Source organism: Equus caballus, chromosome 13 (genome assembly GCF_041296265.1).
Source record: "Equus caballus isolate H_3958 breed thoroughbred chromosome 13, TB-T2T, whole genome shotgun sequence".
Lineage (NCBI taxonomy): Eukaryota > Metazoa > Chordata > Mammalia > Perissodactyla > Equidae > Equus > Equus caballus.
The window spans coordinates 28,572,667-28,583,676 of NC_091696.1; the positions used below are offsets into that span (position 1 = coordinate 28,572,667).

General features: G+C 41.2%; 1 protein-coding gene across 1 annotated transcript in view; it reads right to left on the reverse strand.

The window, feature by feature from the left end:
* TPST1 (tyrosylprotein sulfotransferase 1) overlaps positions 1-2,088 on the reverse strand; it is a 187,860-nt gene extending 185,772 nt beyond the window's left edge. Inside the window, exon 1 of the mRNA XM_070231803.1 lies at positions 1,840-2,088. The gene's annotated coding sequence lies outside the window, so the exon portion shown is untranslated. The remainder of the gene's footprint in view (positions 1-1,839) is intronic.
* Between the last annotated feature and the right edge of the window lie 8,922 nt (positions 2,089-11,010).

Genomic DNA, 11,010 nt, shown 5'->3' on the forward strand with positions numbered 1-11,010 from the left:
GCATTCCAGACCCCTTCAGGAAAAGAGCTCCCGGTGACCTCAGTAATACTGAAGCCACTACCAGCATCATGGGGCATTAATCCCCTAAACACTGTCCCTGCCAGCCTCTCCCTACAAACCAGAATGCAGCTCTCTGAGATGAACTCCACACTGCCCAGACAATACTTCACCCACCTACAAGTCCTAAAAAAGAATTGAGAAGCCAGGTGGGGGGCTAGTAATATAATATAATCTCATATATTAAACTATGAGAACAAATTCCTGACATGGGGAATTCAGTAAGAACAGGGGACACTAATTCCTTCAGGGAACTCTGACAGGAAGATTTTCTCCCTGCCTGTTCTGTGGCAGGATGTCTTCCTGAGCAAGACAGCTTCAGGTGGCCGAGGGCCACACTGTAGAAAGCAGCCAGAAGCAAGGAGCTGCTTGATCTGAAGCAAAGCTTAGGGTCATTTGGGAACAAGCTTTTCTGGCTTTCTAAATCTACCTGCATCCCATATAGTATATGTACTAATCAGAAAAAAGCCTCCAAAATACACTCTTTAGTGAAAAGAACAAAGTTAAAAACAGTGTATCTAATCTGACCTTTCGTGTTTCTTTAAGTACACAAACACACACACACTCTTGTGATTTTCAGAGACACTCTCCAGAAGGATGCACTGTGTAATTTAATAAGCCTCATATTGAGTGCAAATCCAGATCTCAATATCTGGATCTATTTTCCCTCCTCAGCATTACCTCTTCCAGGTGATCAGCTCAGACTCAGATAACCTCACCTGAGGGCGTAAATAGCTTCACTCCCTGACCCACAGGCAATTCTAAGACTGGGAGCTTTTGTCTTCCAAACAGCCTAGGCAGCCAAGGCAGGCCCAAGGAAAGAGAAGAAATGGAAAAGTGCTCACTGACCCCCCAGTAAGAGCCCAGAAGCCCCTGCCCTCTAGGCCAGCCTTTGCACAGCTTCTGCCTCAGGGATTTATCTCCTAGGAAGAAGGCTTGGCCAAAGATAAATGAGGACTCTCTATGGTAATCTCATCTCCCGGAAGGAAAGTCTCTGTGCAACACACCTGGGAATGTTCAGGCTTTGAGAAGCACTAAAGAGGCAGCACAGCCCTCCAGCACTTTTATTTTGGGGGGTCGTTGGCTTTGCTTTGGTTTTTGGAAGGATGGAAGTGTAGTAGATCTCCCTTCATGGCATTTCGTTTCCAGGATCTGGCATGGAGAGAGGATGGTGGCAGAGGTGGGAGGTGGAAGGGACAAGGAGACCCTCAGAATTGGAAAATTGGGGAAGAGAATAGTACCAGGTCCTACTTTTTTTATTCTCTGTCCCAGCCCAAGTGAGCTGAAATGCAGATCAGAAGCAAAGGGTTTGGACACTGAAAATGAAAAGGACAGGCTGCGTTTGCAATGCAAGTGAAGGAGCAGAGATCTTTCAGAGAGCACAGACACGGCTGTGGGAGGAAGTGGAGAAGTGGGGACAAAGGGAGTTCTCAAGGTTAAGGGCAGAAATAGTGTTGACAGAAGATGGTTTGTCTGCCCAACCCTCCGTCCTGTCCCCAGCACAGGGCCTGACACTGAATGAATGATGGATGGGTGAATGAATGGATAGATGATTAGCAAAAGCTGCAGCTATCAATGAAGGCCACCAGGGCAAAACAGAGAGGGCCACAGGGAAGAGAATAGGAGGGCTCTCAGGGTCATACGTGGACGGGCAGGGAGATTGCAGGTAAGGGCTCTGGAGCCAAAGATCCTTGATGGAAAATTGAGGGTTAAACTTTCACAAGACTTAAAGTGACCACAAAGCCCTGACTGACTCGACCCGGGACAAGATGAAACACTTACCTGCAAAGAACATCAAAAAGCCGATGAGCTGCAGGAGACACCTCACAATTCTCTTGAAGCTTGTGGGATAGAGGGATTCAAGACAAAAAGAAAATGGTGATACAGTTTAAAGAAGAGGGAAAAAATGAGCATGGCTCCTCACTTTCCCCACCCCTAGATTCAGAAAAACTGGCCAGGTCAGGCCCCTGAGCCACATCATCATTTTAAAACGAGAATCCAGCCCAGCCTATGAGCAGACATTTTCCAAATGGCTACAGAATTCCTGCACCTTCCAAAAATACCTCTTCATGCAACTCCTGCCAGGGAGGGAGGGCCGCTTGCCCGGGCTGGAACCAACCAGCTGAGCTTCCTGAGCCCAGGAGCTGCTACCCATGTACTCTGCAGACCCCAGATACAGGAAATGCCCACTATTCTTTAGGTAAACTCAGCCAGACAGCTACTGGTGTTGAGCCTAAGAGTAGGAGCAAAGCATCGGCTCATTCTACTTAAAACAAGAGATTATGTGACTTCCAGGAGTATTTTCCAAACCTAGCTATGCATATAAACCACCTGTGCAGCTTTGCAAAATAGACACTGGGCCTCTCATCAGTTTCAGGAAGCAGAAGCTCTGGGAGAAAGGTGCCTCTGGGGGACTGCGATGGGAGTAGTGACTGGTAGGGGGCACAAGAGGGACTTCAGAGAGGCTAGTTGGTGCTATTCTGTTTCCCAACCTGGGAATTACCCAGCTCGTTCACTTGGAAAATTCATCAAACTATACACACATTTGTGCTTTTCTGTATGTTTGTTTCTCTTCGTTTTTTAAAAAGCTCCCAGGTAAATTCTGCCCCTCTACCAAGTTTGGGAACCACTGAGTCAGAGGTCCAGAATGAGAGGCTTAGGTTACACTAAAGATAGATGCTGGGTGGTTTGAGTATGGGCTGGAGTGGCTACAGGGGTCTGCCTCCCTTCTCGGGCAAGTCACTGACCCTCAGGGGACAGAAGCTACAGGGAAGGGAGGGCCTGAATGGGAGACTCTCCGGGGAGCAGCCAGCCCTTCTCTGCCCACAGATGCTGACCCATGACACAGCTGCAGACCAGGGACAGCTGCCAAGCCTAATGATTTATCCTGCACTCCACCTCTTGCAGAGGGCTTGCTGAAGCCCTTTGCAACCTGGTTTAAGAGGGCCATTTTCTTCTGTGGCTTTGGTTTTCCCTCCCTGTTAAAGATGCTGCAGAGGCTACCACCCTCTTGCCACCCTCTCAGGTGCCTTTCCCAGGGCGAGCAGCTTCTTTGAAGATTATGCTCCTCCCAGCAGGATCTGGGGGACCCCAGAACATGAGAGTTACCAATGTCCTGCACCAGGCACTGTTCCAGGCACTGAGGACACAGCAGTGGACAAGGCAGTCCCTGCTGCCCTTATGAGGCTTATATTATAAAGTAGAGCCTGGCATTCAGTTACATACAAAGGAAATCAGAAAATGCCACCCCAAAATATGACACTGTGGCATAAGGATTATTTTGATTGAAGGCAATTAAGAAACAGAAAACACAGGAGTTCTTTGTCTTCCTCCTTTCTGCCTGAAACAGGGCATTAAAGTCTCTTTGGTAAAGGGAATTTCCATTTGTGAAGGTGTCCCCCCCCAAAACCCTTTACCAGGAAGAGGAGAAAAACTAACATCACCACTTAATCTGCATAACAAACCTTACTAAATAACCTTTATCTTCCCTTAGTTTCCCATATATATTCAATTTACCACACTTTACTGGCCCCAGAAGCCCAAAACCTCCCCCTCCCTTCCCCCTATTAAGTTAGGAGTATAAGTCTTTAACCATTTAAAGAGCCTGTTACTTCCTTCATTGGCTCCTGTGTGCCTGAGCAAAAAACCTTTTCTCCTGTTAATGTGTCAATTTAATTCTCAGGCCTCAGCCACGGAACATAAGAAGAGAAGAAGACAGTGTTGCCTTTCCTCCATGTACGTAACAAAAGCACTCGAGGCAGTGAAGACTTGCTCACCACTCAGTGTGCGCAGACCTGCACTTCTGTTCCTTTGCGCATGCACATCCTTCCACCTGCGTTGAACTGCTCAACCCAGGTCTGCCACTGAAAATTCAGCCAACCTCACATTACACTCAAATGACAACTCCACTTGAAAGGGTCTTATCTCTGTGACTCCTGTGATTTGTGCCCCAATTTACACCTTTCTTAAGGCACCTCTCGGATTCCACTTTGTCTTCTTGTTCTGTGTGTATGTGTCTGGTTCTCCTCCCTCACCCATCAGATAGGAAACTGCTTAGATGGGGCATGGTATTTTACTCCGTGCATGTTCCCTGCAGCACCCAGCACTGTTCCGGCCTTTAGAGGCCTTGGAATGTTTGTTGAGATGGATTATCTTGAATGGTAGGACAGCATTTCCCTCAAGAATCATCAGTTCACTTTGTTCTACATCTCTGTAACCCAGACAAAAAGCCCTATTGGGTTTGGTTTTTTTTAACTTTACTTTGAAAACATTTAAACATAGAAAAATTTGGTGAGAATAGTGCAACTAACTCCAATATATGTACCTTTCACTGAGTGTCCAACTGTTGATTCACCAATTGTTAACATTTGCTACCTTTGCTTAATCTTCTCTCTCTTTCTCTCTATATATACATAAAATTATCATTCTTATTATTGTTATTAAACCATTTGAGAATAAATTACAGACATTATGTCTTGTGTCCCTTTACCCCTAAATACTTGATATCTCCTAAAAACAAGGACATTCTCTTATACAATGATCCAATGAAGGAAATTTAACACTGATATACTATTATCTAATATGCAGTCCATATTCAAATGTTCCCAATTGTCTCAATTATGTCCTTTACAACTATTTTTTCCTTCTCATCTATATCTTGCATTTAGTTGTCGTGTCATGTCACTTTAGTCTCTTTTAATCTGTAATAGTTCCTCAAGCTTTCTCTTTCATTCATTTATAAAATAGCCTTCAAGTTGAGTTTGTCTTGCTGTCTCAGGTTATGCGTTTGGGGGACAAGCATGCCCCAGAAGTTAAGTTGTGCCTTTCTCAGTACATCACGGTAGGAGACACACAAGGTCAGTTTGTCCCATTATTGGTGATGTTAATTTTGATCATCTGGTTAAGGTGGTATCCTCCAGGTTTCACCACTGTGAAGTTACCATATTTTCCCTTTGTAATTTAAAAGTAATCTGTTGAAATTCCTTAGTATTTCAGAGACTGTGGAAATATCCTTTTCCCTATCTGATGATGATTCCTGCCTGACCCTGATGTGCTTGCCAGTTATTCAAGGAAAGTGGAGCTGGCCAGGGCCAGGGCCTGCAATACTGGCGATCACAGAGCCGGCGTGGGCAGAGAAGGAAAAGCAGCTGGGACAGGAAACTGTGCAGAGAGCAAGGAAGGCAGTCTGAACGCCACGCTGGGAGCTGAGGTGAGGCTCACTGAGGTGTGGGTGGCAGGCACCCCCATGCCGCTTCAGTGCCACCAGCCACTTCAGGGCTGCCCCAGGAGGGCCGGGCCTTCACCAGGATCATACTCTGGAGAGGGACCAGTTTGTAGGAAGCAAGAGGACCATCCTTTCCCTCCTTATTCCCTGGACCCCTGATGATTCCCGGGGGCGGGGGAGTGCCCCAGAGGCATTATTTCCAGAGGCCCAACAAATCGGAAGGGTTACAGCCCTGCAGGCCTGGCCTGGCGCTCCTAGCCAGGCTCCCCGACAGACCCCCTGCCTGATTTTTCCCTCCTTACAAATATTTGCTGTGCTGTTGGACAAAACCCTGGGCCGCCAGGTATCAACCTTCAAAAACAGAAACCAGTTTAAGGGGCAAAGCGTTTATTTGGGACCAAAGAATTGCAATTCAGGGAGCACAGATTCAGGTAGAAACCCAAATAGCGTCCCGATTACAGGGTGAAAGCAAGGGATTTTTATGAGAAAAGGAAGGGGATAATTACATGAGTTGAAAGAGGAAAGAAAACAATGTTTCTATTAGTGTTAATAAGCTAAGCTACTTGGTTACACATTGATTGGCTATTGATTCTGTCTTCAGAAAGTCCACAGTCATCAGTCTTTGTGATCAGGATGTTCGTTTTGCTGCTGACTTTTCAAACAATTACTTGTAAAATAATTGCCATTTTGGCCCAATCCAAAGGTTTGGCCTAGTCCAAGATTTAAGGAACAAGACAAGCAAGGCAGTTCCCCTGGAATGGCTGCTCTGGCTCTATTTTAAAATGGTTCCACTATTTTTACATTTCTTCTTCTTCTTCTTTTTTTTTTTTTTTTGCTGAGAAAGATTCACCCTGAGCTAACATCCACTGCCAATCCTCCTCTTTTTTTCTCTTGAAGAAGATTAGCCCTGAGCTAAAATCTGTGCCAATCCTCCATTTTTTTTTATGTGGGATGCCTCCACGGCGTGGCTGTTGAGTGGAGTATGTCTGCACCTGGGATCTGAACCTGCGAACCAGGGCCACCAAAGCAGAACATGCGGAACTTTAACCACCCGGACACTGGGCCAGGCCCTCATTTCTTTCTCTGCTGATCAAGATCTTTCTCCAAAAGTTTTGTTGATTAACCATTTGAAAGCATTGTTGACTGGAAATATTGGAAAGCATCATCGGTCCCTCACCACCAGGAAGGCTTATTCCTGGTTTGTCATGTACCATGTTGGAGGGAAAGTGGTTTCCTTTAGAGCCTTCCAGGAAACATTTGAGCAAAGACAGCACCAGAGCAGAGAAAGGCTTGTCATCAAGTCCTATGAAAGAAACAAAAGTTAGTAAAGTTCCTTTAATTAGTATTAGAATTCAATTCAAAACATTGGGATACCATTATTTGCATAGAGTTTTTATAGCATTGTGAAAAGCAATAGAAGCAGAGTCTTATAATAATAATTCCTAGAATCAAGCAAGACACTAATTCTGAATTGTAGATTAGTTCTAAACCATTAGTTCTAATACCTGAGGGTACCAACTAAATAAGTCAAAAACTTCTGAGTCTTCTGTTTCTTGAAATAATCAGCCTAAAATAATCATTGTGCTAAAGAGACACATTTGGGGTGGCACAATTTCTTGCTTCTCTAAGAAGTTTCAGATTCTAGAAGTTGAGTTGGCAGACTGTTCCATCTCATTGAACCAGTCTCTTAGTCCTGACAATAGATCAGTTCAGTTAAACTCATTTTAGAAAGTAGTGATACAGGTGGGCTCCCAAAGTCAGGTCTGTATATTGTAAGCAAGCAATCAGGTATTTAATAAGAAATAAAACAAAAACAAAGGTTAATGGTTGGAGCAAATTATAAACCAATTTCTGAGCCTGGGGGGCAGCCAGTCAAGATTTCTAGATGTCAGGGTTGAAGCATCTTTCATAGTTTGAAATATCTCTGATGATGTCATCAGTGTTCAGGTAAACTTTCTGAGTGGCTCATATAATGACAGACATGAAGATTGTTTAACATGGGATCGTGTGGTGATTTCTCTGAAGTTTATATCAAGTCTTCTAGCTTCACATTGCAAGGCTTCAGGAAGAAGGGCAGTTTTAATTCTCAATGATCCCCAGTCAAAAAGATGAAAGAAAATTAGAAACTTTAGTTTGGAGATTTGTAGCCTGATGTTTGAGGAAACTAGAAGAATTCAGAATCCAGTTCGGTTTACAGGCAGAAAATAAAAACTTAAAAAACAATAAACAGCATTAGAATTTAATATCCACAAAGCTGTGTTACTGAAACATAATGTTTCTTTCTAAAATCACCCTAATTTTAACCAAAGATAACCAAATTAAGATTAATTTGTTTGCAAAATATCTAGTTTCAATAAACTTGGCTTAATTACTTACATAAATACAGCAGGAATAGAGATTGACCATATAGGCTCTTTTAAATTTGCTTTGCTGGAACTTTTAATAAGGAATCTCCAGATTTAACTGTTAATAGCCTCTCAAGGCTAAGAAGCCAAGCCAAATACTTACCATCGGATTCCACCTGCACTACACATAGATTTGAGTGAATTCCTCTCTTTTTGAGGTTCCCAACATATCTTGAGGTCTCGGCACCCACTAGGAAGTGACCTTCTTCACTCACCTGGGCAGGCTGTTAGGAATCCTATAAGTAAGGTACCAGGCTGTTTTCCAAAGGGCTTTGTTGGCTTCATAGGGTCAACTTTAGTTCCTTAAAGCTGTTTGGTCATATCTTAGTTTATGCATGTCTCTCTCAAATATGACATTTCCATCAAAGCCTTGGTAATACAACCAGTATTTCCAATTGTGTGCTGTCATAAGTAAAACAGATTCTTATTGAACTTATGTAAATGATTATATTGCCATAAAAGTAATAATACTCACTGAGAGTTTCTGAATTCTGGAGGGATCAGGTAGGGAGGAAAAGTAAATGCTTATTCTTTGTTCACAAAGGTATATCTTGCCAGATTGTTGATAGCTTAAGAGAAGATTTAAAGAATCTGGAAAAACATTAAAGAACCTGCAATATTTTAAGCACAAAGTGATAAAAATTATAATCATCCTCATCAGTTCATTCACTCTCATATTATTAATGTAACTAATCTCATTATTAACCTTGTTCTTCTTGAATCCAGTTTTTCAATTAGTTCTCTCAACCTTTCTTGATAATTGAGGGTGATAAGGACAGTGATGATTCCAAGAAGTTTTTAAAGTTTTCATTAAGGCTTGTAAGATTTGCCCAGTGAATTGTGTGCCTCAATCACTGGAGGTTGTGGAAAGCATACCCCAAGTGGGAAACATACAGTTTGTTTGCCATTGTGAGGGCATCAGCCTTGTGGCCAGGGAGAGCTTCAACCCATCCAGAAAACATAGGTACAATAATAAGTACATATTGATAACTCATACTAAGAGTAGCAGTTGAATGAAATCCAGCTGCAGGTGGTCAAGGGATCCAGAGGGAGGAGGTCTGAAGGCTCTGGGGACAAAAATACCTTTCCCTATGGTGGCTAAAGGAATGCAAAAACCAAAACATGGGATTTTCAAGGGAGCCTGGAAGAACCAAGTGGCTGTCTTGAGTTTTCCATAGTTCCAGCTGTTTATCTCATTTACAATCAGTGTTTACCCATCTTAATTTCTCTGAGTCAGGAGCAGACTTTTGCCATGTTATGAGGACATCAGGACAGCAAAAGTCTGACAACGAATGGCTATTCTTAAATCTTTGTGTTTTTTTTATATTCTCTTCTCAGGAGCAGACCTAATAGTCCAAGAAAACTTTGGGGTTGGCCCCGGGGCCAAGTGGTTGAGTTCGCACACTCCACTGCAGGCGGCGCAGTGTTTCGTTGGTTTGAATCCTGGGTGCGGACATGGCACTGCTCATCAAAACCACACTGAGGCAGCGTCCCACATGCCACAACTAGAAGGACCCACAACAAAGAATATACAACTATGTACCAGGGGGCTTTGGGGAGAAAAAGGAAAAAAATAAAATCTTCAAATTAAAAACAAACAAACAAACAAAAAACACTTTGTCTTTTTAACAGATGAAAGGAAATTAAGATTTAGTTTTACATAAGTACAATTATTGATATTAAAGCCTAGTTCCACAACCCTTAAAATGACAATCCAATTTTTAACCAACTTGATCACACAAGGTAAAATTCCCTCTTCCCAGCTTTCTATATACATTTAGTTTGACCTTCTTTTTTTCTTCACATTATGAAACAAAATTACACTTATTTCCCTTAAGAAAAATGCATCTTCATATTAGAATTTTTTAACCTTTAGAAACGTTAATTTCTAGTGAAAAATAAGTAAATAATTATGAAATGCCTTTTATATTTAATATATTTATAAATAGTAATAAATGTAAAATAAGTATAAAATAAATTTATAAATAGTAATAAATATTTATAACTATAATAAATATATTTATTAATATGTATACTTACATATTTAATGTTTACTAATATTTATGTTAATATAAAATATTGTACTAATATATTTATTTTACATTCTATGTTCTGTAAATTGGCAGATTTATAAATACTTTCTAGAAACATGTGCTTTCTCATAGAAAATTTTTCAGTGTTGAATAGAACATGTTTACTAATAGATCCAAATATCTTTAGTTCCTCTGTAATAGAAAGGCAAAAGTACCATAAAGCTATGTTTAATAATTAACGTTTCATTATTTTATCTTATTCGGACATGATCTAGACATTCAATGAATTTTCATCACTTAATTTAACTTAGCAAAATTCTAAAGTTTCAAGTTACCAAAGAGATTTGGAAAACTATTTTTTAGGTACATATACCATATAATGCTAAAGAGTTCACCTAAAAACTTTTTATCTTACTTATATCTATCTAAATCACTTGCTCTCAATAATTATGTTTAGATTACCCATGAAAATTTCATGGGACATTAGACAAAATCAGCCATCATTTTAAGTTATTTTTTTTTCTGACAAACATTACAACAGAGATAACATGAATTTAACTAGTAAACCCCAGGTGGAATAAATGTTGTTTATCTGCGTTATATTCAAGATTTTTTATTTTTCCTTTTTTCTCCCAAAGCCCCCCAGTACATAGTTGTGGGTCCTTCTAGTTGTGGCATGTGGGATGCTGCCTCAGCATGGCTTGACGAGTGGTGCCATGTCCACACCCAGGATTCAAACTGGCAAAACCCTGGGCTGCCAAAGCAGACTGCGCGAACTTAACCACTCGGCCACAGGACCGGCCCCCTCTGTTATATTCAATGTTGGTAACTTTAAAGACATGTCTTTTTTAAGTCAACAAACTTATGGTAGCTTTTATGTACCAAAGATTAATCCTAGATCATGTGAACTTGAAAACATTTGGATTAGTCTTCATATTTCTGAGAATCTAGAATACCCAGTCCTTACAAGTGCTTGACCTAGAACCAGCTATACAGAGCTCTTTTACAAATCAGTTTTAGCAGTACCATCTGGAGGTAGAAAAATACCATACATTTACAACACATACACAGACAGATACATAGATAGATAGATAGACAGACACATACATAGAGACCCCACAGCTATTGTTTTAAAATTACTACTATGAATAAGGTATAGTTATACAAAACTCACTAGTTATAAAAGAACAGTTGGATCCAAGTTTTGTTTGGGGAAGGGAATAGGTTAAGTTTATCCATTCATGTGGCTAAGCTCTTTTACTAATATTTGTGGGGAATACTTTCTAAGATT